The following is a 27,038-nucleotide window of genomic DNA, read 5'->3' as shown; positions in this document are numbered from 1 at the left end:
CGCCCTGCTTTTGCAAATATAAACATTCTCAACAACACATCTGGATGATTAAGACGAAGGTTCATGTGACGCACCACCATATCGCCTTTGCTCCTGATTTACAAGTTTATGCTGCACCCGCCAGTTATAAAACGCTTAGCTCTGATCCAAAATCCCATTCAGAAAACTGCCTGTCATTCACTTCTCCACTGCCTGAGTAATATCACCCGCTGCATTTAAAATCAGCTTTTCCAAAGGCACAGGTGGCTCATTGACTGCATCCTTATTTGCTCAGTTCCTGTACAGCGAATGCCAGGCTGTGATATGAATAGCTTGTGGCCTAATCCTCACCTGCTCTTACTGTGTTTTGTCTGCCCTCTTTCATTTTTCAGCAACAAACGGATTTTCCTTTGAGGGATTAGTCACAAATGTTTCTACAGTGTGCATCAAAGTCCATAGTGATATCAAGGCAGCACAGCCACATAAATATTAGGCTATAAATAGATTCTCGCACTTGAGCAGCAACTCCTACTTTCTCTTCAAAAGCAGGAGCTTATGGGACCCTCCTCATAGCAAATTATTTCACACATCAAGTTTCAGGACGTTTATCTCTTAAGGCGAGAACTTTGAGATATTTTTATTTTGTTTAAATATTTTTTGGGCCAATTTTGTGATTTTCATGGTTCAAAGCCCAGTTGATCAAGCTAAAAAATAGATATAAAAATGTTGTCAAGTAAAAGACTAGAAAGTTTGGAGTCTGTGTGAGCTACTAAAATAGAGATTTAGTTGCAAGAGTGGAAAGAAAACCTCATTTTGAGAAAAGGGGTCCTAAAGTTTTGTGTGTATTTCTCTTGTCTTTTGCCACGGCTGTCTCTCCCAGACATGTCATGCAAGTCAACTTTTTGTTCAGCTTTTAACCATGTTATAACATTGTTACGGACCTGTATCAGTTTTGAGTAATCCTATTTTATTTGTTGTTGTTGTTTATTCGGCCGGGACAGTGCATGTAAATGAACACACATGAGAATCATGCAGGTCAACACGCCTAATTTCCCTCACTCACTCACACTCTAAACACACTCTCATTCATTTTGACGCTGACACAGAAAGGTCATGTTAAGCCCTTGGATCTTTATTTCTTATATTTAATTTAGCTTCATATATGGAACACAAAACTGTCCTCCACATATTTAAAGGCCACAATCCACCACTGGACCTGTTTTGCGCTCATGTGCGTTCATCATAGCGCCGTGGATTTATAGCATGCAGTTGAAAATGAAACCTTGATTTCATTCCCACTATTATTCCCATTCCCTGTCCACTTTAGGCTGATCTGTCTTTCCTATCTTTGTGTGATTTTTATGTGTCTTCTTTCAACCATTGGTAGCTATAAATGTAAAAAAGATGTGCTAGCTTTGTTTTCTGATGAGGTCATATTATTGTTAGCGTTTGTATTTGGTGACATAAAGGGAGGGAGTGAGAAAGCGAGCTCGTGCAACAACACATGGCGCCCAGACTAAACAACAAGACGTTTCCTCGATTCAACCTGGCATTTAAGAACCGCAGCCTGCCCACATCTCCTTCATGACGGAGTGGTGAGTTTGGGGACAGAGTTGTCATTATTTGGGTTGTTGTTTCCTTGGACTGTTGGAAAACTTTTAAAGGAAAGAGACAAATTACCAAAACATAAAATTACAGCGATGTTCACTTCAATTAGAGCTGTTTCTTAAGTTGCTTCAAAGCAAAGAGATGGCTTGTAGTTTTGTAAGAAGTTCTCAAAAGTTTCTCAAAAAGTTTCTCTTTCCTGTAAAATCCGGTTTATTTATTAGACACATTGCCCAGTCTGGATTCTCCACAGTTCTGCTTTAGTGCCCAGACATTCTTTGTTTTATTCCTGTAATCCGGGGGCAGGTGTTGCTTCTCTAAACTTTTCTCTGGCTCATTTCCAATCTTAACAACTCTAAATGAGGCGTCCCAGCTGCTGACAGTAGTAGCTCACACAACTTTTTAATCTTTTGGCCCAATTCTTTCTCTGCTGTTCCTTGAAAGCCCGACAAGTGACCTGACTGATATAATGGACCTGTTTGGAGCACCCCAACAAAGGAACAGTGTGCTCCTGTCAACCAGCCCCCTCAACCCCTCACCTTTGAGCCTCCAACTCTCACTTAGCCATCACGTCTTCTGCACCACACCTTCTCAATTCAGACCCGGAGACATGGGGAAAATGGCGTGTTTGTATGGCTTACTCAAACAGTGAATTGGATCTATCGTAGTGAATGAGTTCCTGGCAGGCGCCTGGAATGGCGCCTTGTTTTGCAGACAGTGGTCCGGGTTCAGGGGGCCTCGTCTCGCTGTGGTTTGTAACGGCAAGCTGTTGGATTTGGAGAGAAAGTTCCAGACACACCCCCAGCCATCGCTCAACTCTCTTACCCTCTTTTTTTTTACAAATAAGCTGTATGGGCGACATGAAGCCCCCTCAAAGAGTGTTTCACCCCGAACTGATATAGTCGGATAATGACTAGGGCTGTCACGATAATGACTATATCGACTTATCGTTCAATAAATAACAGATAAACAATATGATATTTAGCGTCTGGACATTTATTTGCAGTTCCTCCCTATTTTTTCTTTGTAAAACTTTGATTTTTAACTGAAGCGAATTGAGTTACATTAGATTTCATGTTTGTTGCAGCTTGTGTGGTGTTTTAGGATGTGATGATGCACTAGCTAGCCGAGCTACTTAGTTAAAGGTGCAGTTGGAGAGGAGGAATGGTGGTGAATCTCTGGGTAAGTTGAAAGTCAGACTCCCATTAACTTCACGAACGATTCCCCCAACTTCTCTCACAGAGACGGGGACAGAGATAGTGCGGAGTGATATGAAAGACCTGTATTACAAGCACGAACTCCGTTGCCATTGGCAGCGGTCATTCTTTTTTTCAGAGGTTCATAATGACCGGTAGAACACTACTTGAGTTGTGAAAAGCCGTATAATAATACTATATATTTGGGGAGTCTGCAGAAGTTCAAATGCATCAATAGTATTAGTACTAGTATTAGTATCATAGTTATCACAATGTTAGGTGACGCAATACCCACACTTCTTTTTTCACTTCTTTATCGTCTACCATCATGGCAACTTGAGTGTGCAAAATTCCAGTTTTATTCATGATTTTTTCAACTTGAATGTTTAATTGCAATGATCTCAAATGTTGCAATCGTGTTGTACTTGCAAGTTTCAAGACAGTTATTGAGTAACATATATTCTTGCAAGATGTAATAGTTGTTCAAGTTGTAGTAGATCCAGTGTTGTTAGTAGTGGTAGTATAAAGTATATGTAGGGCGTTCTTCAGCTGAGATCAAGAATCTGTAGGTATACACTGGAGCAGTTAGCATTTATTATAATAGTATAATAAGTCCAAAGCAAACCCATTTCCCATCCCCTGTTGTGTCCTCCTAGATGCCAAGTGTGCCGAGAGGTGAGCAAATATCAGCTGAGGGCAAACACACACATACACACGTACATGTGACAAGCCCCCGGCCACACAATGCTCTCAGTCTGACGAAGCGGAGTGGGTGGTAGGAGGGTAGGGGGAGGTAGAAGGGGGGGGGGCTGGATCTTGGCTGGCCTGATTGGAGCATAAACAGCAGCCCAGGAAGTACTGAGGAAAGAGAGAGAGGGTGGGTGATCGAGAGGAGGAGGAGGAGAGAGAGAAATGTGCAGTTACGCCGGGACACAGTAAAAGTGAGCTGGAACTTTAGGGAGTGGGATTTGGGATTTCTGTATGGGCTGACACAAACTGACGGGAAAAGTTAAGGTAAGTCGGCGCATTTTGCAACACACAGACCCATCGTTGAGTCCTCATATGACTTTAGGGATTAAAATCGCATGCCACCCTATTTTCCCTTCCCTTAATGTGCATTTTGTTTTGTTGTTGGCTCCAGCAGCGCTTGTTTTTGCTCCGCCGTTTCTTCGGGTTTTGTGGTCGCTTGAACTGTGGCCAGCCATTCAGCGCAAAGAGAAGTATTTAATGTGTGTGTGGCTGTGTCCAATTAAGCCAAGTGAAGAGAGGCAGAGAGGGCCAGGAGAGGCTGGACTTGGAAAACACTGCAATCACTTTCACCCACACCGGCCCATAGACAAACAGTCTCTCGTGGATCTATTTTATACCATCTCAATTATTCTCTTTTCCTTGTTCGGTGCATTTAGGCTGGCATACGTCTACAGTTTTCAAAGTTGTGGCCATGTATGGGGGTCTTAAGTTTTCCCACTTGGGAGATGCCACATTCCTCTCTCTCTCCCTCTATAGTGGCTGTCAGTGTCCCTGAGCTGTTCTTCAAAGATACACTGAGTGCCATTAGTAGCCAAGCACTAAAATGTTTTATCACCTTGCGTTGTTTTAACATGGACTTCAAGTCGCTGTAATGAAATCCAGCTTTTCGTACTTAAACCCTTCCTGAGAGAATCCTGCTCATTTATTTGGGTTTGGGACTGGCCTATAAAGTGTTTTAGCTTGTGACTCTTCATAACCCAGGTGAAATTTATTGACAAATGGTTATAAATTCTCCTTTAAAATATTTATAAAGGAGAAATTATGTTTTTACCCCGGACAGGGAAGGGCAAAGAGAATTTCGGCTTCCATCATGCTCCTGAGTGAGTGACTGGTGGATTTAACCAATCCCTGTAAAGCGAACTCTCCAAAGAAGCAGATAGTTACCTCTAAATGGTAATATAAACCTACAAGTTTTCATGAAGCTTTACAGAGTCAATAATATGATCTTGATATTTGCGCCATATAGCCCACACCTAACTCAGGTAAAAGTATTCAGGAATTCCTTCCCCCACCAGTGTTATCACTCTTGGATTACCATTAACACGTAATTGTAGCTGCACAATTGAATGATGATCTCCAGAACAGCACTCCTTATTGTTTATTTAGCCTCATGGATCGTCGTCAGGATGTTTGTTTTCGATGAGAGTGATTTGCTGTGGCTCTTGCAGCCCCGTCAGTTTATAAGGCTGACTTCCCGACGCCGGGAAGGAAGGCAAAAAGTGCACATCGTGGGAAAGACAAATGAGCCTGCTTCTCCCACTCTCCGTCCTCTCAGCATCAGCCCTCATTACTGAGAGCACATCCATTGTCTCTGTCAAACCTCTTTTGTTCTGATGACATGCAAGCTTTAAACGGGACATATGCAAAGTCTGTTTTTTTTATACTTTCATCAACACCACCATACCTGACATAATATTTTCCTTCATTCACATTTGGTTTAATAATCATTTTGTTAATTTACTTTGATCTTTTCTTCTCCTTGTACAGAAAGTGCACTGATCTGTATTTCCTGGATTTTGTTGCCTAATTGAATTAGTCTGTAAATGTTCTCTTTGTTTTTTAAATGCTGTACCCATTGTGCACTGAAACTGTGATTATCAGGGTGCAATTGATTTGTTAGCAGGAGGTTGGCTAAAGATGGTGGCTTGTATTTTAAATTGTAAGGCTTTTTGAAAACTTTTGCTATCACGTATACAGTTTTTCTGTTTCTAAAAAAACATTTACCACATAAAATACATTACAATTATTACACACTACAATGAACTGTAGACCAATGCAATTTTTAATAACTCACAGTTTGGTATTTGAAGTATAGACCTGCAATTTTCTGGAAAATGTCTGTAAATTCCAGGTGTGAGCTAAACCATGTATCCAGAAAGCAGACGAACTGGAACTCCGGCTCTGAAGGGGGTCTTTGTTGCCACTCTAATTCTGGGGAGTCATTTGTCTAAGTGCTCTCACATGAGGTGCAGCGACTGTGCGATATTGTTTTTACACATGGCAGCCCAGCATATGCCTCTATGTGTCTCTTGATGCGGGTAGTACAACTTTTGACCAGTTGTTTATAGCTTCACCAGACTTGATGATGTGTTGAACTAGTGTCCGCAGAGGACTTACTTGGGGCTGTCGGTGGAAGCGCACCTGGGCTGGTGCCGTGTGGCCGGGTCGCTGTATGAAACTACAGGGGCAGATGGAAGAGAGATGGGGCGGATTTGAGGGAATGAGGTGATTCTTTCTACAATGTCATCTCTCATTGAGCGTAAAGAGCCAGTTTAAGATATGCTCCATTGAAATAATACGCGGATCAGATGTTTCTGCTTGTGTAGTATGTATGATATAGTTGAAATGTAGACATGGATTTGCTCCAATCCCGTGCTTAATGTGGCCTTTCATTGTGGATCATTGTATACTACACACAATGAAGGCTTTGATTACACCTTGAGGGAATACGGCAAGTTATAAATACTCACTGAATACGGATAAAGGTATACTATAACATCGGTATACTATAACATCCTATTATTTCAATCCCCCAGTTTGAAGCTGATTTGTGAGTACAGCTGCAGCAGCTTAATGCAGAGGAGGTGATGATGGCCTAGCTGCATAATCAGCCACATCTCTCCCTCATTAATTGGCTCCTACCAGCCGCTAAATGACCCCGGTTTAGGTCAAACCATTCCCCAGCCAACAGAGGAAGGCCCTGTTTGAATGTGATGCTAAGGACCATTTGTAACAGACTGGATATTATTATACTTTTGCATGGCTTACAAAAAAAATTACAATATTATCTTGTGTAGACTATATTTTTTGCCAGCCTCTTTCCTGAGCCAAGTGCTGTTGTTCCTAATCTCCCTCTAGTTGATGTAATTACAAAGTCTCCAATTGAAAATAAAGTAAACACAGTCAATCTGATAACACCTTGGCTAAACTTCCCAAACGGTGCAGGAACTTCTAAAGCTGCAGGCGTGTTTTGAAGTGCATAATGAGTTCAAAAACATTCTGACAGGGAATATTGCTTATCCACAGTCTGGGGGCTACAGCGAGGGCTAGCTCCTCGGTCTACTGTTTATTTATAACCCAGAATAACATTTACTAAGCCTCCACTGCCTTGGTAGGTTACTTTTACATGGGTGCTACTTGTCAAAGCAACATTACATTGTTTCTTGGTTCCTTAGCATTCATGTGGTGGCATTGAAACTGTTCATTATAAGCAGAATTATATATTTTTTTCTCAAGTAATCATTTGGTGCTTCATAACATTTTACTTCCATTTGAGAGGATTCATTTTGAAGTAATTGCATTCTTACTTGAGAAGCTTTCTGACTTTCTCATTGCTCACTTCTGCAGGCAGCCCAACATGACGAATAAAAACATACCAGTGTCTCCACATAAACAATCATTGTGGTCTCTTTTGCCTGTCAGCTTTCTCCATACTAATTCATTCAAGTGATGACCCACACCCGGTAATAGTCTATTTGCTTATGTCACATTCCCCTGTAGACATCGCATTTTTAGTTAATTAAGAGAAGAAAATCTGGAGCTGACTAATCACTTTAATATGGATAAGTCCTGTTGTTCTTTCTTTATTTTTTTTATTTTTTTTTTGCAAATGCTCTGACAACCAAAGTGACCCGTACTAATGGATCATTATGAACACATTACCTTATAATTACATTTCAATGTGGCATCCCAAACCCTCACTCAGGCTCAATCATTACTAGTCAGAATGGGATGTTTCTATGAGATATCAATATCAATGTATAAAGTTTAAATGACACTGATAATAAGTTAGTGGGCAATTATCCGGGTAAAAAAAAAATATGGGTAAAAAGTATTATGAAAGACATGGTAACAATTAGCAAGTTGCAAAGGCTGCAGTAACACTACATTGTTCAACATGTGATCTGAAATCAACAAAATAAACTTTACAATACATTTTTGGGTCACGGGTCACTAAAGTTTTTATCTAAAAGTAGGTGAGGCCCTATAAGCAAATCTTTTATTAAAATAGGTCTAAAGCTGTTTTTAAGTCATTTTCATTGTTATTTTTTTTAAACAAAACAATATCAAATATGTGTCTATGCAATATGTTGGAAAATAAAAGAGTAAAACATCTGAAAATGTGCATAATGTAATAATATCAGTTAATTACACTATAAAATCTGTTCACATTCAACTAAAAGCTGCATTTTGAAAGTACTAAAAGCTAAACTTCCACTGCTATTTATTATTTTTGATATAGCTCCTTGTTTTCCAAAGTTTTTGATACTTTCTGCACTGCACTTCACGCAGGATGTTATTCTTAGAGAGAGACTATTCTAGGAGCGGCAGCCACCTGAGTCGGGGAGTTTGGAGGAAATCTGTCTTGTGTCTTGACATGGTGTGTTTACAGAGGAGCCCCTTCCTGCGCTGACTGATAAACAGACTCCAACACCCCAAAGAGGCGGAGAGAGCTGTGTAACGAGCCATAGCGTCTGAATATAGTGACAGATTCAAGTTGAGTCCTCACTGCTAATTCAAGCAGGATTACGGGCACTTTTAACATTAAGAACTTAAAGCGCGGGGATGAGGACAGATTTGAGCAAACGTCACACATGGAGCCTGAGGGGCGACTGCGGTGGTGGAGGCAGTTGTATTTGTAGGGTTTTGCAGATAAAGCTGTTATATGTTGTACTTTCATGATGTTACAAACTAGGCCAGTGACCAAAAGATGCAAGAGCTGGTCGTTGTGGTGCTGTTAAAAATAAGCAATAATATTTCTTTTAGCTGTTCTCTTCTTTCCTCGTCTGTTTTGTGACCAGGAATTTTCACAGGTGCTTAAACGGATTGTGCATGAGATTATTGTTAATTTGTGAAGCCCCTGGTGGGTGTTTTTGGCGCCTGGCCGGGCGTGTGGGCCCAGGTTCCCGGGTCAGGCGGCTACACAATAATGCCCACTTGGCATCTTGGTCTGAGCGCCTGCTCTTTTGTTTTTTTGGTTTGTAATTTAAATTTGTATATAGTTTTTGTGTAGCTCTGTTTGTTAGGTATTGCATTTAGTTTCTCCCTCCTACAACTCAAGATTAAAGACTCATCTTTTCAAACTTATTTTTAATACTTAGAGCACACTGAATTGTGTCTAGGTTGTAATTATTTGGTGTTTTGTTTTTAAAATGTGTTTTATCTTTCTGTGAAGCACTTTGGTCCTCCTGGTGTTGCTGTAAAGTGCTATATAAATAAACGTTGATTGATTGATTGATTGATTGATTGATTGATTGATTGATTGATTGATTGATTGATTGATTGATTGATTGATTGATTGATACAACACAGTGAACTTCCACATCACTTAAAAGTTGAGAGTGTACAATTCTTGTGAAAACGTTTCCCATCTACGTCCCGACTTGTAGCATCTTTTAAAGAAGAACTAAATAAATTGGAAAACCACAGAAAACCACCCTTGCAACTTCCCTGCTCTGATTCGGAGGCACCATACACACTAATGGAATCACTAGCTAACAGGCTAGCAGGCAAAGCTAACTGTGGGCTAGCAACACTTAAGCAGTGTTTACAGCCAAGTTTGATTGAAAAAAAAAAAAAAAAACTCCATTGTGTATTTTGGTTGTGGCATAATGTACAATATCCCTCTCTCCCTTTGTCTTTTCTATCAGTGTAGTATTTACTCTCACAGACAATTAAAAAAAACGCAACTTGCTACAACACCTGCGTGGCACTTACGGTCTCTAGGGGTATGAGTTACTTAGTTCTGCTTTAACACTGTTAATTTAGTTTGCGATTGGACTCATTTGGCCTCTCCTCTGCTCAGTGGAGCCAGGTTTATTACAGTAAGCTGAAGCGTTAACTTCCAGACCCCGTCATTTTCATCTTGTCCACAATCGAGTGTGTGAAATGAGTCTATATTCTGCTTTCATTTGCCTGGGTGGTATACCTCTCTGTTATAATGAACACGGACAGCGCGGTTTATTTTAGCACAACCTGCACACACTTGCACGCTGCTGTAAAAACATTACTGACACTCGGTCCACTCACACTTTGCGTTGACTGGCTAACACATGCATGGCTAATCTGTGCCAGGAGATTTTTTTTGTTTGGTTTTTGGCCCAGACTGTGCTCCTATACCTTGTTATTCCCTCCCAAGACTCTTATATGAGGCGTCTTGTAAAACCCGACATTTACTTTTTTATCCTTCTTTCCACCTCGTTTTCCCAAAGCGTTCCATTATAGCTATTTGAGTTAAATCTAAATGTACTCCTAGTCATTTGGGAACGCTATAGGAGTATTATGGCTTTGCGTCATAGGTGCTTTCCATTTTGCTAGCTCGCACATTATAGTGACGTGCTATTTGGCTGCGAGCTGTCCTGGCTCAAAATCTGAAGAATGGTTGTTGCCGTTATCTATTGAATGACGGATCCAAGACAAATGACAAATATCCTCATGTTAGAGCAATACAGTGGACACAAACCTGGTATCATATGAACAATATCCAAAGGGAAGATGCATTTGGTTTCTAGCATAGACTAAGACATTTGCTTAGAAAAAACGCCTAAACGTTCAAACGAATACGCAGACATACAGTATTGCCTTTATTGTGTCTTTCTCTGTTCAATATTAAAACTTCTTTGCACAGCAGTATATTGCAGGGTTGTTATGAGAAACCTATCATTACATAATTCGTCAAATTAAGGGATACTGTGACTGGTAATTGATTCGAGCAGACTTTCCATCCCCACTCCCGTATTAATGCGCGACCACGGAATGTTCCGCCGTACTTCCGCGCCGTTCCATTGGCTTTTCAGAATGTCAGGACACAAACCCCCTAACTCCTCGAATCGCCCCGGCCCTCGACAGTTCCTTCCCCCGCGCCCCTTAGCACCTTTTCTTAGCACTTTGTTTCCAAGTTTCCTTCCGTTCACAAAAGTGTTTACCCTTTCCAACTGCGCTACAACAATGGTCCCACTTCATTCCGGCTTTCCAACGATCGGAGCGAGACCACTGGAGCCGCTGGGCTGGGAGGCACATGCTAAAGCCATTAGCAGGAGGAGAACGGCGGTTAGCCACACTAAAAAATCTATCTGCCTGTGTACGTAGCGGAGCTGGGGATGAAGACTGGCGAGTTGCGTTGATAGATGTAGCTTTGTGGATGTCGTCTGAGTGGTGAAGGCTCAATTATACAAGCATCATTCATGACCGCATAATCCAGGTGTAATTTCACCCCCACGACCAAGGGCAGTTCAGCTTTACCCAAATCTAAGAGGTTGTTACAGCTTATTTGAAAGCTAAGACCTACAAAACTCATCTAAACGGATCTATTTCCTCATCTATCTATCTATCTATCTATCTATCTATCTATCTATCTATCTATCTATCTATCTATCTATCTATCTATCTATCTATCTATCTATCTATCTATCTATCTATCCATCCATCCATCCATCCATCCATCCATCCATCCATCCATCCATCCATCCATCCATCCATCCATCCATCCATCCATCCATCCATCCATCCATCCATCCATCCATCCATCCATCCATCCATCCATCCATCCATCCATCCATCCATCCCATCCATCCATCCATCCATCCATCCATCCATCCATCCATCCATCCATGCGACTACTAGTACAATTTCGAGTCTGTGGTTGAGTTTATCACTTTTCTTTTTGTATGTTTTATTAGACAGGACAGTGCAGCCTGACAGACGCTGAGCAGTAGAGAGAGACATTCAGCAAATTGCCATCGTCAGAAATTGATCCCTCAAAGCCTCGGCCATTACTCTGCATGGCTTATGTGCTACGGCCTGAATCCCCCTTGGCTAGCAGGCGGAAAGACCATTTCTTAAATACATTATTACATGTTTTCATCAGAGATACATCGCTGCCCTCAATACGAACCCAATTCCATGACTGCCAGTCACACAATAAGGGGATGTCTATGAAGCATGAAGATAAGAGTTAGCGAGTGTGCGAGAGTGAATGTAGTGTCAAATGGTTGTCAAGTTAAAGAGGTCGTGTGTTCCCTGGCACAGACTCATCCATTTGGTGTGGTCAGTTCAGACAGTGATGGAGGGCACTCTCTGCGGAGCTGCTGAAATCACTTCATTACGCTGACTGATCTGCGCTGGATTTACTGCCACTGCTCCGTTAAAAAACATGCCTCCAGAGCAGCAGGAGGGGCTAATAGAGATCACCAGTGGTCTTGGTGGTCTAGTGCAGATAAAGCTCTGTGAAAATGTGGAAGCAACACTTGATCTGAAGATTGCACAGTGGAGTCAAAATTTTCCCATTTGTTGTTTTGGTGCTTTTATTCATTCGCAGTGCAAGCATGATTGTAACACATGGAGACATGTAATGAATATATAGAGCTGTCAAAGTCTACTCTATAGGTTAAAGGGATATTTCAGGATTTTTGACATAGGGCCTCATTTCCTAGTTATCCAGAGTGTTGTTGATTTCTATATATATATTTAAGTTCATGCTGTTCTTATATTTGAAGAGTTTAGTGGTGCTAGGCTAGTGCTAGGCTACCGCATGTCTATGGTAACTAGTAGCTTGCATTAAAAACCTCTTCAAAATCATGGGGTAGTCCTCCAAACGTTGCCATATCTGATTTGTAGAAAGCTCCTTTGTGAATTCCAAGTGTAGTAATGCGGCCGCAGGTAAACAAACAACTGTAGATCCAGTAACCTAGCAGATCACTCCGCCGCTGCGTAGCTACAACCAGGAGGCGGATGCTGCTCAAATATAAGTTATTTTAAATGCCAAAGGATTATATTTTAAAAATTATTCAGTCAACACAGACATTTATATGGGTAGTCTGGTGTTATAAGTGATTTGCCTCAGGTGCACTGTGCTTGGGTCAGACTGTTTTTAATGTAGGCTACTAGTTACCATAGACATGCACTAGCCTGAGCCTAGCACCACTAAACTCTTCAAATATAAGGACTGCATGAATAAGAAACATATATATCTCCAGAAATCAACAACACTCTGGATAACTAGGAAATAAGGCCCTATGTCAAAAATCCTGAAATATCCCTTAAAGCTTTTTCATGTTATGGAAGGACGCTCTAAGAGGAGTTTTACCTATTCAAAAGATAAAACTGTTTTGAACTGTTAGCCTCTTACCCCCCGCCTTAACCGGGTGCATTTTCTTCAGTTCGGTTTTACCCAAATCCAAAAGCTTCACGACTGGAGAGCAACAGGGTAATGCCGCATTTGAAAGCTAATACGGATCTAAACTAATCTTTTTCCTTGCATTGTTGCGGTAATTTTTTTCTCACATTTTTGTTGCGTTTTCATCACATTTTTCATCGCTTTTTTGTGTTTGTGGCTCTTTTGTCATTTCATTGTTTGCGTTTTTGTCACTTTTTCATTGATTTTGTTGTACATTTACAGTTTTTGGTGAGCTGACATTTGTCTTTTCTTTTTTTTCTTTTTTTTTTCGTAGACTATGTGTCAGTAACTATTATTAATATCAACATTATTGGCTCAATGCTCGTCTCAACCCAAACTGTGTCCACATCACGGGGTAAATGTCTACATCGCTGTCTGTCAGGTCTTACAGCAGTTTGCATGGAGCAGCTGCTCTCTCCTCACTCAACCCTTTGAGGCCTGAGCTCCCTCACTTCCAACAGCGAAGCAGGCACTTCTCCGATCAGGCCTTCATTGAATATTCACGACCAAATATACTTTTTCGACTTCATATGCCTGAAGAGCGCAGTATCATTCCCGCTGCTGTGATGTGCTCCGCTGCAGTAACTGTTGTTAAAGCTGGTTTGAGAAGTTCTTTGATGGAGCCCGCACTAATCTGCCTGAGCTCGGGATGCTAGCCAAGGACACGTATGCGGAGAAGCTTTGTCACTAAGGGTGATTAAAAAAAAACAGATGTTGATGTTGGGCCAAATGAGGTGAAATGCTTCAAATCAAAAGGGAACTTGAGCAAAGGCTGACTAAGCTTTTCCAAACTAATTATTGTGCAATATTTAAATGTTTGTATCTCTCATCTCTCTCTGTTTTGCAAGCCTTATTAAAAAAGTCTATAATGTTAAAACTTTAATCACAAACTTCCATATAGACTTACATGGCTCTCTCAAACTATGACATCATGGTTACCTGGCTCTCTCTCCATCACACCTTGTGGGGAATTAAATCAGCGTAATCCTCAATCCATATTTTAATTGCAGCCGTAGGACTGGCGCGGATTAGGAATCGTAAAAGCCGTTCTTTTTCACCTCTCTCTGTTTTTGCTCAAATCGCTTAATGCAGTGAATAACTCTGGGCTTAGCCTCTATTCTCTGGCCTGTCTCTCAGGCTCGACTAAACAGGTGGCTTTTTATGGAGAGTGTGCAGCGGATTTAGGAGGGGAAATGGAAGGTGCAGACGAAGAAAGGGGCTGCTACTTGAGGATTTGTCCAGGCCCTTGCTGCATTACATCACTGAGATGCTTTAGCACTGATGATATTGGGAGGAGGCGCGCCCCTGGGAATGATGTCATTGATGACCAATCAGAGGGCTCGGGGTCCGGGCAGGTCCGCTGAACTCCTGAGGCTGTGGACGCTGGTTTCGGCCAGTAAATGCAAGTACCTCTCAAACAGTACCTCTACATTTATACATGTTCAAAATAGAAAGCTTTGCATTGTTATTAAACAGAGAGGACTAAACCAGAAGAAAACCAGGTGAATTTACTACAAGAACTATGAAACATCAATAAAAGAATAAATCTTGAATTGGGACCGAAAAGTGCAAACTAATCTGAATCTTTAAGTGCATTAAAATACCATTAATTACTAATGCATGGCCAAACAATGTGTGATGTGGCGCGTCCCTAACAGCAACACGCTGCTTGGTGCTACTGATCAACATGGGGAGTCTATGACAATGTTTTTAATAGCAGTTAAATACTGTGCAACCCAAAGTGTCTGCAGGATGTAGCGATCATTTATCTCTCCGGCCCGTGCTTTAACACTTGGAGGCAATAGCATTCCAGTTGTTATAGCCCGCGCTGCCTTCTCTCCCATTGACACTGTAAAACAGGCCACAGGCTGCCTCCGCTGTGGGCCAACCCGCTGTGGTTACACTATTAAAGTGAGCAGCCACTCACTCTTTCGTCCGCACTCTCTCGTGGGAATGAAGCAGCACTTCTGAACTGTGGAGGGACTTTGAAGCTTACCTGACTTACCTGCATTCCTGTGAGTTTGCTTGAATAGCTGCTCTTTCTGGCTTAAATACTCACAGCGTGTTTACTGTAGAGGTCAGGCCGTGCTTAATAGCCTTGAAGCACGTCCTGCGTGTCTTCCTGTCAGACTCTTTGATCTACAACCTGCTGTACGCATATTGCTTGATATTTTTGTTCCCATTTTGCCACACGTTATTGTGTACATCACTGTACTATAGAGAGAGTCTCAAAGCAGTCTTCAAATCAGTGTGACAATCACTTTTACAACTTGCGTTTCATTGCATTCCGTTAAGTCGCCGTTCAGCTTAACTTTGGCGAATGTGCCTGCCTTGCTTTGCCTGCATGCAGAGAGAATGGAAGCATGAGGGAAGCAGATCTACTTTATGCAAAGGGTGAGGAGTAATGATGGACTGGCTGTGAAGACCGGAGCGTAAGCTGCTTATCACTGTAGAGAGAGAGAGAGAGAGAGAGAGAGAGAGAGAGAGAGAGAGAGAGAGAGAGAGAGAGAGGAGAGAGAGAGAGTGGTGCAGCGCAATCACTTTTTAATAAAGTTGTGAGAGAACGGGGCGCATGCAAAGTCGTGTTGAGCTGCGGCTGATGAAGACACAGAACAGAGGAAATGGCTTGTCTCATTCACTTTCACGGAGATAGATTTAGTGTTTTGAGCAGATTTACTGTTTTATTATCTGCTAATTAAAAAGGCAGTGCTTTGATGTGATGACAGCTTGACTTGACAACTTCCTTTAAGGCCGAAAACAAGAATTGAACAGTTTCAGCTTTTCTTTCACCAATGTCCTACACTGGACACATGGACGACTCCATCACAGCCTGTGCCATGCCTCAGCTGTTGAGCAGACAACTCCCTCCTGACTCTGGGGAGCGGGTGTGATCAAATTAACTGCGTTGGACTTTTTTTTTCTTCCCCTGGTGCATTTCAACTCATTAATCCAAACAGATCCTCCTCACTGGCTCCCACGAGGTCAGAGTTCTCATGTGGAGGCAAATTCTTCCCTTGCATCTCCCCAGCGGGCCCTCCCAGCCGCAGCTGCACTACCCCGAACCCTCACCGTTGTCCCAGAGACGGTTGTCAGGGGCGACCGTAGCAGACACGCCACAGGTCGACTTACACCTACTCCGGCCGCGAGTTAATGAAGTGCACACGGAGGGAGAGACGGGCCTGCTGGCGAACACATGCGTCTGTGTGCTGACACCACGCGCTCATAATTGCAGGGAGACGCTAACGAAAGACAGGGGCCATTAGGCAGCACTTAGCGTCCGAGTTAATAAATGACACAACAAGGGAGAGTTTATGGCGTAACATCTTCAGTCACTTCTGCAGTTTGTTTTAGTGGTTTTGGAAACATAAAGGCAACACATTTTTCTGTCTAAGCCCCTCAAAAAGGTTGGCACACAAAAAAAAGATCACACATTTTAATATTTTGTGTGTTTATAAGACCGCCTTTAGCTTTGATTACAGCACACATTAAAGCGTCTACAAGGTCAAAAGATCCAGCGTTAGATTGTTTTATACCAAGATCTTGTGTTGACGATGGGAGAGTGTGACCAAAGCGCAACGCCTTCTCCAGCACATCCCAAAGATTCTCAATGATTCTCAACGGGGCACATAGCTCATGTGTCAAAAGGACGTCTCATGCTCCCTGAGCCACTCTTTCACCACGTGAACCCCATGAATTCTGGCATTGTCACCATTTGGGAAGAAGTAATCCATTGATGGAATAACCTGGTCATTCAGGATGTTCAGGTAGCGTGAGCTCACATAGTGTTGATGAACCTAGACCTGACCAACTGCAGCGACCCCAGATCAGAACATAACATTCATTAAATGCATTAAATGTGGCCGCTCAGAAAAAAAGCCTTTTTAAACCATCATTCATTTCATAATTTTTGATCATTCAAAGGATTAAATTCTTTATTATTATTCATTTCAATTTTCAAATTTTAATCCTTTGCTTGTTTTTTGCTGTTCATTATTATTTTATTAATTATTTACTTATCGTATTTTTTTAATAACACCTTAACCCCCACTTTAACCAAGCACATTTTCTCCACTGCAACTTTACCCAAATCTAAAAGTGTCAAAATAGCGTCAAAAACGAGATGTAAATAAGAATGAAAATGCAGCAGAAAAGCAGCCAAAGAGCGATGAAAACTCAAAGGAAACAGGCAACAAAATGCAGCAAAAAAAAACGATGAAAAAGTGACTACAACAAAAGGAAAAACTCTTAGAACCGTTTTGCAGGTCTTAGCTTTCAAATGACGCGTTTCACTGGTGAGAAGCTTTTAGATTTGGGAAAGGTGCTCAATTTAAGGCAGGGGTTAAGGGGTTAAATCAGACGTATTTAATTATGACATTTTATTGTGATTTACAAATTTGCAAAGAGGTTCTTTGTGGAGGTTTTGTTACTAAAAATTATTGCTTTTTTTACGATTTTTTTTTTTTTTAACTGTTGCACAAACTGTTCACTTTTCTACCATATTAATTGTGTCCAACAGCGCCTCCTGCTGCGGTTGACGAGTACAACACCGCTCTAATAGTTTTTGGACGGATGCAGACAGACAGACGTTTGTGGCCATGAGTGGAACTGGCCAATAAACACTGGCGTTGTTTAACTTGTTCTCGAGGTCTCAAAACCAGGCTCCTCTCTCTCCTCCGCCTGATTGTTTGGTTAGCTGCATAATGGCGGGGGGTGACTGTAATGGAGATAAGGGGAGATTCAGTGAGGATATTTACTTTTTACGGGAACAGCCTCCGCGTTCCCGCTCCCCCAAAGAGCGAGTTAAACTTTATTGAAGCTGTAGTGTCCTCGATGGAGAGAGCATTAACTCTGCATTTAAGTTAAAGATCTGCACAGCTCGCCCACTCACGATAAGCAGTCCCACCAGGAGGGAAAGCAGTGAAGTCAATCTGCGGTGTTACAAAGAGCACGCTCCATCTCCAGCAAAGACACATTATAGAAAATTATGGTTTGCAAATGTGAAAACTTGACTTTATATCAGCAATCACAAGTAGCCTAATTTATTCTATTAAGGAAACGCTTTAGAAAGATAAAAGACCTTCGCCATGGCATTGGCCCTATTGTACAATGGGGTAGATAAAAGACTAATCTGCGTATAATTTAACCACAAATTGGTGCTGTATATTAAAGATTAAACATTGCGGTTTGTGAATGCAGGCGGAGGCAGAGGAAGGGAGAGAGTGCAGCTTCCTGACAGCCTGGTGGATCAAGCTGCAGAGTCCTTAGTGTCCCCCCTGAGGGTAATGCACTGGAGACTAGAGCAGGGATCTCCAACTAGTAGTACGGGAGCTACTGTATTTGTAATGTTGTATATGTATGTATATGTTGCATCATTTATTGTATTTAATTAGAGATTGAGTCCAATTAATTTGTGCTGACAGACAATACCTTACAGGTCCTATACTATGCTTTATTCTTTTATAAACCCTCCTTGGCCTTGATTTTTCTTGTCGTAAAACTTGAAATAATGTATGTGTCTAGAAAATGTCCTTATGTTTAAATATTATACAGGGCAGATATACCAAAGGTCAGCAGAGGACTCATGTGGACAGACTCCTGTCGTTCCAAGGAGCTCTACATATACTTTCTACACATGCGCCTGTTGACTGACATTTGTTTGTGTTTTCTTGTTGTTCTGAACATGTTGAGGTAGCCATTTTCTTTAATTGTGTTGAAATACCAAGTTTTACCTGAGTCACATTTGTGCTTCACTGCTAGAAGTCCTGGGTTCAATCCCCATGGCCGGACAGGGCCTTTCTGTGTGGAGTTTGCATGTTCATGTTGCATTCTGGGTGCTCCGGTTAAAACATGTACAATAGGCCAGAATGAGTGCGAGTGAAAGTGGGGGACAAAGGATGGAGATTAGCTCAAATGCTATATGTCATGGCATGTTTGCTTGCATTAGTCCCATATGTGTTCATCGACATGCACTGTCCCGATCAAATAAACAAACAAACAAACACACAAACAAACAAACAAATAAGTGTCATCGAAGCATAAGTCACTCTGTGCCAAGACTTTGTAGGGGAGACAGAGTAAATGTCCTGAATGTTCTGGCACATATGATCAACACAACTACTCTCAATATGTGCTGGTGGCTCCCACGGCTTGATGTAAAAAACAAAAAGTGCTCTATTAATAGATAAACAACTTAAGTTAGCACCTTGATTGACTTTTAATAAAAAATAATAATAAACATGTTTTTTATTTGGTATAAATCAGTAGACATGTTTTTGTTTAGGTTTGATCATTTAAAGAAGTGTTTCTTTAGGCTGCAGTTATTTACCTCGGTTGAAATGGGATGGGAACAGGAACCAGACAGCAAGCTAGTCATATGTTTTTTATGTCTTCCACATTTCACATTCAAAAAGAAAGGTTGTGGGAAAACAGCTCTCATGACTTTCAGCATGCGAGATTACTCGGTGTATCAGTACAGCATGTAACGCAGTAATTCCACTAACACACTGTGCTCTCTGACTGTTTCGATATCAGCTATCCTCCCAACATTTACCGCTTCTATTCCCAGCCGAGCCTCTGGACCACACGTCTGCAAATGTCATATCGAGTTGGCAGCCTTGTCTGGAGTGGACCTATTCGCACGTACTGCATATATATGCACTAATTGGAGGCTAAATTGTGGGCATTACAGATACCAAAGATTTCTGGGTGCCTGCAGGTCTGAAGCAAAGACAGACGGGGGCCGTGGAGCCGTGGTCATTAGCGGATGCAGGGAGCCTTATTAGCTGGAGATTTTGGAAAATACATGGCAACCTGGAAGATGAGAGCAAGAACAGTAAAGTTTTTGAAATCTGACACTTTGGATTTAAGGTCTTCCTTATGTGTTATTCATGTGTGGTGTTTACTTGGCCCTAAGGCTCAGACAGTTGTTTTAATGAGCAGACAGCTGGGGGCCGCAGTGGTGAGTGGGACAGTGCCAGTGTGGGCTTGGCATGGACTTGGGATATGTTTGCGTGAGAATTTTCATTTGACATAGAGAAGACCGGGGAAAGTGGTCGGCAGATGAGGGTAGAGTTTATTTAGCAGTGTGGGTAAATGAACTGTATCGATGGTATCTGCTGTGTGATATATTAGCAGGTTACGCAACAGCAGTAATGGGCAAAACATGATGGTAACACAGCAAGTCCACTTATAGTCAACGAAATAAAGCCTTTAGAGAAAAAAGATTATTCCATCACGTATATTAAAGAAGAACTAAGTAACTTGTTTGCCTTAATAACTCCTTTTCGTAGGCCCTCTGGGGGTGATACAAGTGTTAATGGGATGATTGGAGGTCCTTCATCTTCCCCTGGTGTCTCTGGCCAGAAAACCACCCTTGCAACTTCCCCGCCTCCGGGTCGAAGGCGCCATACACACTAATGGAATCACGAAGAAGAAGCTAACAGGCTAACGGGCAAAGCTAACAGCGGGCTAGTGCCACTTAAACAGCATTTACAGCCAAGTTTGAGTGAAAAAAAATGGTGTAATTGGATGTACAATATCCCTCTCTCCCTTTGTCTTTTCTATCAGCGTAGTATTTACTCTCACGGACAATTAATATGTAAAAAATTGCTGCTACGACACCTGCAGTGGCGCTTATGGCCTCTAGGGGCATGAGTTACTTAGCTCTGCTTTAAATCTGGATCATATCTTTTGGTGTGTGTAAAAAATATATATATATTTTTTTTGTACATACAATTTAGATATTTATCTGGAATCAATAATCATCTAAATTAATAATAAATCTGTCGGCTCTGGTAAACATTGGCATACAGTATATCGTGGAAAAAACAAACTAGCATACTTACATTTTTCCTTATTGGAGTGAAATTTGTTTTGTGTGTTGTACAATCAGACACGGTAGTACAGTTGTATAGTTAGCACTCATGCTTCACAGCTAGAAGGTCCCGGGTTCAATTCCCACCTGGACGGGCCTTTCTATGTGGAGTTTGCATGTTCTCCCCGTGTCTGCGTAGGTTTCCTCCGGGTACTCCGGTTTCCCCTACCACTAAAAACATGTACAATAGTCCAGGATGAATGAGAGTGTGCTTGAGAGTGTGCATGGGGATAACGGATGGAAATTAGCCCAAGGCTACAATCCGGTGCGGCGTGTTTACATGCACGAGACCCATGTATGTTCATTAACATCAACTGTCCCGACCAAATAAACCAATAAACAAACAAACATTTATGATAAAAGTTGCTAGTTACTGTGACAGTATGATGTGCAAACTCATCTCTGTGAAGAACTAGGATGAGTAATTTGTTACAAAAGTTAGGAAGGTGTTTGGACCACAGCCAACAATTTAAAACAAAAATTAAGTATAGGGCCTTGAAGTAACTTAATAGAGATGATGCAAGTCTCACGCTTGTTGAATTTTATGAAGTCAAAGTGCATCTTACAATTACATCAACAACAGAGTAAAACATGAAACCTCCCTGTTCAAAGGGAAATGGAGCTTTACTCTTTACACAGTAACCTGTTGCTTCTACACACATAAATGCCACACACATTTCTGAACACCGTAACAGAATTTCTCATGACACTCAAAACCTATTCCATTCATTTCTCACAAGTGTCAAAAAGGCACTTCCCACGGCGCTCCACCTGCCGCTGCTGCTGCTGTTTGTTTGTGCTGAGAATGCGGCCGGACTGCATTGTGTTTGCATTGTGTTTGCATTCCTCTTTTCGGCCGCATCAGTTTTCACATCGGAAATGGCTTATCTTCCTTCCGATCAGTGAGTTGTCTGCTCCTCTAGGTCACCTGGCGCGTCGTCGCACAGTGTGGTTGGCAGGGTCAGGGCGCTGCAGTCAGTGTGCCAGCTCTGGGCAAGAGATACAGCATCTCCAGCAAAGACATTTGAAAATAGATCACGACACAATAAGAAAATTAACGCGAGTGTGGACATTTTCAGGATAATGCAGATATTCTGTCAGATTTTGTGGAAATAATCTTCACTTTTCACTGTTTAAACGCACTCACAGTCTACATCCTTCTTGTGTTTGTACATCTCAATCAAATACATCGCTTCACTAAACTCCTATTGGTGATGTATTTTCTAACATTGTGCAGCCTTGTACCGCAGGATAGTAAACCATTCATCTCTTGGGGGGCAACACTTCTGTTTTCAACAAGTTTCTGCTTCAAACAAGAGATCTATGACCGTAATCAGTGAGTTTTACCATTAAGCTCACTTTGTCCTTCTTATCAGTTAACAGATGTGCTTTTAATGTGGAGATACTCTTCAATCACAACTTTCTACATAGAAATCTCCCATGCCCACGATAAGATGATCTCCAATCTGCAACTCCTATAACTTTTACTGCCGCACTCTCCACTGCGCTTCATTATTCATGTCTTGAGGGTATCTCCGTGCGAGCCTTGCTTTTACTGCACACAACAGCGCTTTGTGTGAGCCCGCGTACTTACAGGACAGTAATAGTGCCGGACAGTGGGAGTGTGCATTCGGGAGACATTCCTACATATAAATAAGTCCCGAGTTACTGCGAACAGCGGGGGGGACAGGGCGAGTTGTCTCTCAGCCCCGGAGCAAACATCACTGACGACATTCTCGGGGCATCGGAGCGAGACGCCGTTCACTCTGGCGCCCCCCGTTGACACCGGGGACATTCAAGGGTCACTTTTGGTACGTGCGGTGCTGACAGAAAGTGAAGAGAGGCAGGTTTGTTTGGGAGCCAGGCATGTAATTGTTGGTTTGGGGGTAATTGCAGGTTTGGGGGCGGCAGAAGGTGACCCGGTGGTTAGATGTGATGATGTATGCGGTGCTCTCAGGAAAGAAGAAATTCACCAGTGCACATATAGCTGGCCGTTTCATTTCTATATCTCTGAATGTTAAAACACACAAACTATTAACATGTGGGGCTAGTGTTTTGTATCAATGACAGACGTGTCATTGAACACGGACGTCTAGTTCATTATTCTGAAGTTTTGGAAATGCTTTTTGTTAAATGAAGCAGGTGAAGTACCATCAAATTACTGCCAACCATCTGCTCATCGCTTCAGCGGAACATTTCAAACTTTTCAGACATAAAATTACAGTTATTTGCTTGAAAACACTTCCCTTAAGTCTTCTTCCAAGTACAGTCATATAGAAATTTTCATCTTACTGTTGCAGAGGCATATTTTCTCTCTTTTTTATTGCTGTTTTGACAACTTATATTGTACCATTGATGTCACACACTTAATGAGATATATGCAAGTATATCTAAGCACACAAAGCAGTTCAAAGTGCTTTACCGAACAAGAATATACCATAAAATGACACCTAAAAGCAATACAAATAAATAGAACATAAATAATCATTAAAAGTTAAACTAGAACACTGCCTCAACTTTTGAAGTCCTGACTCTGGGCGCCTGCAGGAAACCTCTCTCTGAGGCTCTCCAAGACCGAGATGATTCCTCGGGCTTGGAGCTTGGCTTGGATGTCGGAGATGTGCTTTGGCCTGGAGACCACAAACAAGTCATGTCTTCCAAATAAAGTATGGCAGCTAAACCAGACATTCATTTATTTATTTTTTGACTTGTCCTCTGTGATGTGCAGTAGTAAAAGTTTGTTGACAGCACGCCCTCCCTGTCTGTTGTGCATCTGTTGTGGTTGAACATGCTCACCGCTCTGCCCTGACACCAAGTGGGTGGGAGCGGTCTCGTCTCCATGTGTTGGACATTATCTGTCAGCTGCTGCATTGTGTGTGTCCATGCGCTCACGCCACCGCTTTCAATTACATGGCCCACAAACCCGCGCATTGATCGCCTCACGTTTGTTTTCCAGCTGAGGTGCATCCACTCGCCTTTTTTTCGGTTACTTTTAGCCTCTGCAGCTGCGAAGCCTCAGTGCCTCAGCAGACGGCCGACATGTTTGCTCACTATATGAAGCTGGAGTTGTTTGCGCCTGTTCTTTAAGTGAGCAGGACAGCGGCGCTTTTCATTGAGCACAATGGGTGTAGTGTCTGCAGGTCCTAATTGGAAACAAACAGTGTGCCTGCAAGACGTCTCTTGCCGTGGTCTGCCGCGCTGATCAGATAACGGGACGGCATATCAGCAAAGGTGGAAGAAAATCTGTACACAAGCGATAGCCATCTGATTCACGAACATGGCTGTTTACTTTACGAAGTTGAAAGTAGTGTGATGATTCTTGCTTTTGTTATTGCTAAATACTTATATTTACATACTTACTAATACATTTGGGCTGGCTAGCTACCTTTAAATATATTTTCAAGAATGATACCGGTATCTGAGCATTTTTTATTTTTTTGATACCTGTACTACACTGTTCATGATCTTGGATCCATCCATCCATCCATCCATCCATCCATCCATCCATCCATCCATCCATCTTCTTCCACTTGTCCGTTGCCAGATCGTCACATTGCACCAGCCCCTTATGGTCTCTCATAAGGGGCTTCTGAACCGCTCTTCGTCTGACCCGTCACCTAGGACCTGTTTGCCATGGGAGACCCTACCAGGGGCACGAAGCCCCCGACAACAGAGCTCCCAAGGATCATTCGGGTACTCAAACTCCTCTGCCACGTTCAGGTGGTGGTTCCAGGAGGATCTTGAAGCATAAAACTGAAAAACAATGTCAATTTATTACATAAAAGACCATTAGTTGTCATTGAATACTCTTTGGTTGAGCTGGAATAACCAAGTCATTTTCTAAAAAAAAAATCAAAAGAAATATTTTAAAGGAAAGCTTTTTAAGGTACCAGCTTTGATCTGACCTATTATATATATACCTTAAGTTTTTTCTTTTTTCTTTTGTATTTTGATACAACACTGGTCTCGGCCTTAACTTTTACTCTCTCTACCACATTGGACCTCTGCTGTGATGATTCCTATACAGCAGTAGTGCCAAAAAAGTATAGCACGTTTTTTAAATGAACTGGTACAGCTTTTATGTTTTATTCAGATACAGGGTTTGTTTTAGGACCTACACCTGCACGCTTTTACTAGACGGATGTGCTTTTGCCTTTATCCTCTTTTAACAAGTCCTCTCCCTTCGCACACTTTTTCCGAGAGCTCAGTGGTTGCCTATATCCTGTAGCTGGAGGGTGAGGGGCCAGTACTGACTCTTGTCCTGGAATGCAGTTGACTTTCTAAATCCCCACCAGTCTGTCCTGGGGCAGCGGGGCAGGGCCTATCACTAGCCCCCCGCTTTCCTTTTTTTCCCCAACGCGAGCTCCGTCTGGAATCCGTAAGCGAGCGAGCAAGTCGCCAGAGCCCCTCAGCTCCTGTCACTGTCGCCTGCCTGACTTTGTTTTTGAAGTGAAATGGAGGAAGAAATAGCGGATGAGGGGAAGAGAGGTAAATAAATACGCCTTTTCTGACATGCCACCCGAGACTAATTCCGGAGGTCCTGTTCTGTCAGCTGAGCGTAATTTCGTTAGCTGTGTTTGGGAGTTAAAAATAGACTTGGACATACATGTGAGGCACTGGGACGGTGCACTTGTGCGGGGGGTGACAGGGCTGCTGTAGTGACATTAAACACGGTCCACTCAAAATAGTGCATGCAGATACACAGTATGAAAGAAAACAACTCCCGACTGACTACTTGAACTGATTATGAAGTTGAAATGTAGATTCTTAGCTTAATATGTAAACAAACCTTAGCTCATGAACCCTTGTGTGCAATTAAAGTAAAAGTGTGTTAGACATGAAAGAAAAATCTTGACTATAGTTGCATCGTTCTTTGTTTTGTTTTTTTTCTCATATAGATAGTGCTTCATTTTGTGTAATAGGTTTATTTCCTGTGCAGTAGCAGTGGCAGAGTGGCTAGGGCTCTCGACTCTATGCAAGACAATTGTGATATTCAAAGGCGTGCTTGCATTAGGTGAAAAGTGATTCAGCATGTACACATACCTCACCCAAAGCCCACAGTGGTTGAATGTGGTTTCTGTGTCTCCAAATAGAAATAAGCTATAAAAGATGACTAAAATATAGTGTGGACTGTTCTATGTTCCCTGGATGTGTTGTTATCTGCTTATCACACCCATTCTTTACTGCGCCTCAGTCCTGTCATACGTTTCAAGACAAAAAAAAACCCTGTGAATTATATGTTTTTGTTTCTGCCTCACAGCGTGCTTTTAAGCTTTCAAAACAGACAAAGAAAAGCCCTATTATATTTTAGCGCATGTAGAAACCACTTCAAATCCCCTGTTTACATGGCGAGGGATTGACACTCTTTATTTTGTGCCATTACACAGTGAAAAGTTCACATCACGGGGTTTGTCTTTTGTCACAAAAAAGCTGCAGCCGATCAGTTAAGTTTTATTGCTTCATTCCCACTGCTTTGAATAAGGTCTCCGCTCTTTCGCCCTCAGACAAATTCTCAGCTTGATTTCCTGCTTTTTCGGAGCAAACGCTCGGCTTGGGAAAGAACAGCTGTTTCGCATCACTGTTGTCATCGCAGCGAGTCTTGTGTCTGTCACGTTAAAAATAACGCTGAGGTATAAAGCGGTATTAATGTGTCATTTTGTCGGTGGACAGATTCAAGCCGCTGTATCCGCTTGTCTCTGGAAAATGTCACTGCAATTGTGTTTGTCATCCACTCATGACAAATAAAATTGTGCAAATCATTTTGTTCATATTGAGGATCGACTGAGGCAGAGATTGCACTTATCTGCTCGGCTTCATTGGCTGCTCGGCTCTGTGTGTTTAAATCAAATCAAGTTGTTTTGGTTGGCCCAATATATATAGAACAGGATTTGCCTCACAAGGCTGCACCAAACTTTTAAATGGTGAAACAAATAACTAATGTAATGTAAAGCAAATGGGGGTCATTGAAGGGTTGTTCCCCAGTTAAAAACAGACCTGCAGCTTCAGCTATGTAGATTTGAGTAATCCTGTTCAATTTGGTTGTTTCTTTTAAATGTGTAATAGATAGAATCCTTAAGTGTCAAAACTATTTATTATCTGTGAGGTACTGCTAAAAGGTTTTGCCAAACAGGGCACCTGGCATAAAACCAACCAAAGCCAAATCAATATACACTCACAGCAT

General features: G+C 41.9%; 1 protein-coding gene across 1 annotated transcript in view; it reads left to right on the top strand.

The window, feature by feature from the left end:
• Positions 1-27,038, top strand: part of kiaa1217 (KIAA1217 ortholog) — a 77,287-nt gene that overhangs the window by 3,208 nt on the left and 47,041 nt on the right. The gene's annotated exons all lie outside the window — the stretch shown is intronic.

Source organism: Gobius niger, assembly GCF_951799975.1.
Source record: "Gobius niger genome assembly, chromosome: 18".
Classification (NCBI taxonomy): Eukaryota; Metazoa; Chordata; class Actinopteri; order Gobiiformes; family Gobiidae; genus Gobius; species Gobius niger.
Note: the sequence above shows the minus strand (reverse complement) of the source record. Positions and strands in the feature narration are given on the sequence as shown.